We start from the raw sequence: 4295 nt of genomic DNA, 5'->3' as shown, positions 1-4295 counted from the left end.
AGATACAACCTTTTTTGGAAATGGAGGTGTACCCCCGGCCTCTGCATCATGATGATGCATGCAACCATCTTATTAAAAGGTCCACGAAGTAGCACAAAGTCATAAAAGTATTATAGCTCGCAAGTGGAGCGAAAATAGAAAAAGAACATGCTGACAATCACAACCGGTACGGCAATATGAAGGATAAGCTCCCTAGACTCCTATCCTGTTATGCGACCGCCATCTGAACCGGTTGAATATAGCCCGTGCTATCATCTCCCACTGGTTGCACCCAGTAACCAAAGGCTTCCTGGAGTCCATCAGATGCAACCTTCTAAGAAATAAAAGCTCGCGGTGGAACATCAAAGAGGCGAGGTTGAAGAATTTTGAAGCGAGTTTTTATAAGGTTTTAATCCTCTTCTTCAATAAGTCTGAAGGTCGTAGGAATGAGATTACAGGAATTTGTTGGAATTTCTATGAAATAGCTCAGCATGTAGGAACTTTGGACAAATAAATAATCTAAGGTGAGTTTGGACATACGCTTCATGGAAATATTCATTTGTCATGATGGTAGATTTCTAAGTCTCCGTTCTTTTTTACTTTATCTTATCCAAAGGCAATTATATCACACCTAGGACATTGCTCGTTTGAACAAAAGTATGCCGTTTGAATTGAAGTTGACAAAAAATGCAACCACTACCTAGTTCCGTTTCTTGAGACTGAAGAATTTTCAAACAAGTTCTATAAGATGCTCATTATTTTCTTCATCTTATTCTTCTTCTTCTTTTGTCTTTCTTTTCAGAGAAAAGGCTTGTATACGACCTCGGTAGATAAAGCCATATAAGCAAGTCATCAAAAAACACACAGTTAGGGTAGCAACACGATAAACCGGCATTCTTACACACAGAAATAGCTAGGATATAGGCAGTGCAGAAAGGCTGGCAGAGGCAATGGCCGAGGCACGGATCTTGGAGATAATCATGCATATGGCATCGACGTCCACGGCCTTAGCGAGTGGCTTCCATTGTTGCAAAAGGGAAGCCATTTTGAGCAGACAATTAACAAGAAAGTGCAGAATGCTTCATGAAAATATTCATTTGTTATCATTTGCAGATCTGCAAGTCTTCGTCTTTCTAAGTTTTTTTAACCTAGAGCCATGGCATTTCAATGCTACATATTTATTTTGAAATCCTGGATAGAGACTTTCACTTTATTCTGAATCCTGTAGGCATATTTGGAACGTTGGAACAAAACCACGTGAACAGAAAAATAATAAACACAATAATTTGAAGAAATACAGGTGTACATAGTTTAGGAAAACTGCAGAAACAATCACTTGGATACAAGTACAACATAGAAAACACCAAAGATGCAGTGACTCATATCCAAATTAGTGGAACTCGAGATTCGAGCGAATATAAAATCCATCCATAAGAATATGAAAGTGCCACGCCATGTATATAAAGGGGGCAAACAATCCAATGATTGGAACCGTAGGTTCTACAAAAATCATATATACACAAAAATAAGACCTAAATTCTATGGCATAATTTCTGTGATCATGGACTAATCCCCGTGCATAAATTGGTCCTCTAAAATCTTCTGAATTTTTCACACACACAAAGTCAACACAAATTGCATAGGTATGTGCAAAACGAAAAATATGCTGGTATATTCGCGATTTTGATATATACTCTTTATCAAAAAATATGCAAAACGAATTGCTTCACACATGATGCCTTTCTGCAGGATCTGCTGGTGTACTCCCTTCCCAACGGCGCTGCACAGTTAAGAGCCACTGCTGTAGCGCTGCCATGTAGGATCGTGCATGCGTCAGGAGTAAGTTATCGTGTGTATAGCAGCGCTCTGCAAAATGCATGCCTTCCCATATTGGTTGCAGGATTTGCAGACTGCATACTTGCTTAGTGATGATCACTGGACTAAGCAAGCTATGACATGATAGGAGTGGTTCTCTGCTTCAATGATGTGCATTTTTCATTGCACACGACTTTTCCTGTGTAGAAATAGCCAATTTCCATTCCAAAGAGGAAGTTCTACTAATTTTTTTAATTAGTAAGTTGATTCACCTACTCTTTATTATAATAAAAAGAACATTTCAGAATGAAAAATAGAAAAGTTTTTTTTTGATCATTTATCAACCCTTTCCTGTTTCTTAATTTCGTCTAATGATTAATTAAGAGGGTTGACCAGGTCTTTCATACGTATAATATCCAAATACCAAAAGCCTAGGAGAGCCACCGACTCGAACTATCGTCCATGTACAGTCCATACTAGATCTGACCAACTGCCCATCCTACCTCCTCTACCTTTTTGATAGCCCATCTTTTTGTCTCAGTAGACTCTTTCAGTGGCATGTTTGAGTCCTCTTCCCCATTACTTAGAAAAAGTGAGCCACCGGTTAAGGTACAAGATACTATCATTACCGCCTGGACAATTAGACAGCCAATCCATGTCGCAACAACCCAATTGCAAGAGCGGAGCTCTACCAACTAAGCTATATCCCCCCGAGCCAAGTGGAGTATGCATGAAAGAGTCAGATGCTTCATCTATTCTTTTCCCTGGAACAGCTGGGCCATCCTGGACTTGAACCAGAGACCTCGCCCGTGAACTAAATCATCGCCCCTACGATCCAACCAATTGGGAGAGAATCAATAGACTCCTTTTCAGGAGCGATTCATCCTTCGTGAACGCAGCATACTGAAGGAAATATGCCCTAGAGGCAATAATAAAGTTATTATTTATTTCCTTATATCATGATAAATGTTTATTATTCATGCTAGAATTGTATTAACCGGAAACATAATACATGTGAGAATACATAGACAAACAGAGTGTCACTAGTATGCCTCTACTTGACTAGCTCGTTAATCAAAGATGGTTATGTTTCCTAACCATGAACAATGAGTTGTTATTTGATTAACGAGGTCACATCATTAGTAGAATGATCTGATTGACATGACCCATTCCATTAGCTTAGCACCTGATCGTTTAGTATGTTGCTATTGCTTTCTTCATGACTTATACATGTTCCTATGACTATGAGATTATGCAACTCCCGTTTGCCGGAGGAACACTTTGGGTATTACCAAACGTCACAACGTAAATGGGTGATTATAAAGGAGTACTACAGGTGTCTCCAATGGTCGATGTTGGGTTGGCGTATTTCGAGATTAGGATTTGTCACTCCGATTGTCGGAGAGGTATCTCTGGGCCCTCTCGGTAATACACATCACATAAGCCTTGCAAGCATTACAACTAATATGTTAGTTGTGAGATGATGTATTACGGAACGAGTAAAGAGACTTGCCGGTAACGAGATTGAACTAGGTATTGGATACCGACGATGGAATCTCGGGCAAGTAACATACCGATGACAAAGGGAACAACGTATGTTGTTATGCGGTCTGACCGATAAAGATCTCCGTAGAATATGTAGGAACCAATATGGGCATCCAGGTCCCGCTATTGGTTATTGACCACAGACATGTCTCGGTCATGTCTACATTGTTCTCGAACCCGTAGGGTCCGCACGCTTAAGGTTACGATGGCAGTTATATTATGAGTTTATGCATTTTGATGTACCGAAGGTTGTTCGGAGTCCCGGATATGATCACGGACATGACGAGGAGTCTCGAAATGGTCGAGACGTAAATATTGATATATTGGAAGCCTATGTTTGGACATCGGAAGTGTTCCGGGTGAAATCGGGATTTTACCGGGTTACCGGGAGGTTACCGGACCCCCCCCCGGGAACCATATGGGCCTTCATGGGCCTTAGTGGAAAGGTGAAAGGGCTGCCCACCAGGGCTGCGCGCCTCCCCCCTTCCCCTAGTCCTATTAGGACTAGGAGAGGTGGCCGGCCACCCTTCTCCCTCTTTCCCCCTTGGGAATCCTAGTTGGAATAGGATTGGGGGGGGAGTCCTACTCCCGGTAGGAGTAGGACTCCTCCTGCGCCTCTCCCTCTTGGCCGGCGCACCCTCCCCCCTTGGCTCCTTTATATACGGAGGCAGGGGCACCTCTAAACACACAAGTTGACACAAGTTGATCCACGTGATCGATTCCTTAGCCGTGTGCGGTGCCCCCTGCCACCATATTCCTCGATAATACTGTAGCGGAGTTTAGGCGAAGCCCTGCTGCTGTAGTTCATCAAGATCGTCACCACGCCGTCGTGCTGACGAAACTCTTCCCCGACACTTTGCTGGATCGGAGTCCGGGGATCGTCATCGAGCTGAACGTGTGCTCGAACTCGGAGGTGCCGTAGTTTCGGTGCTTGATCGGTTGGATCGTGAAGACGT

Source organism: Triticum aestivum, chromosome 7B (genome assembly GCF_018294505.1).
Source record: "Triticum aestivum cultivar Chinese Spring chromosome 7B, IWGSC CS RefSeq v2.1, whole genome shotgun sequence".
Taxonomy (NCBI): Eukaryota; Viridiplantae; Streptophyta; class Magnoliopsida; order Poales; family Poaceae; genus Triticum; species Triticum aestivum.
The sequence above is the reverse complement of the archived record's forward strand: the minus strand, read 5'-3'. Positions refer to the sequence as shown.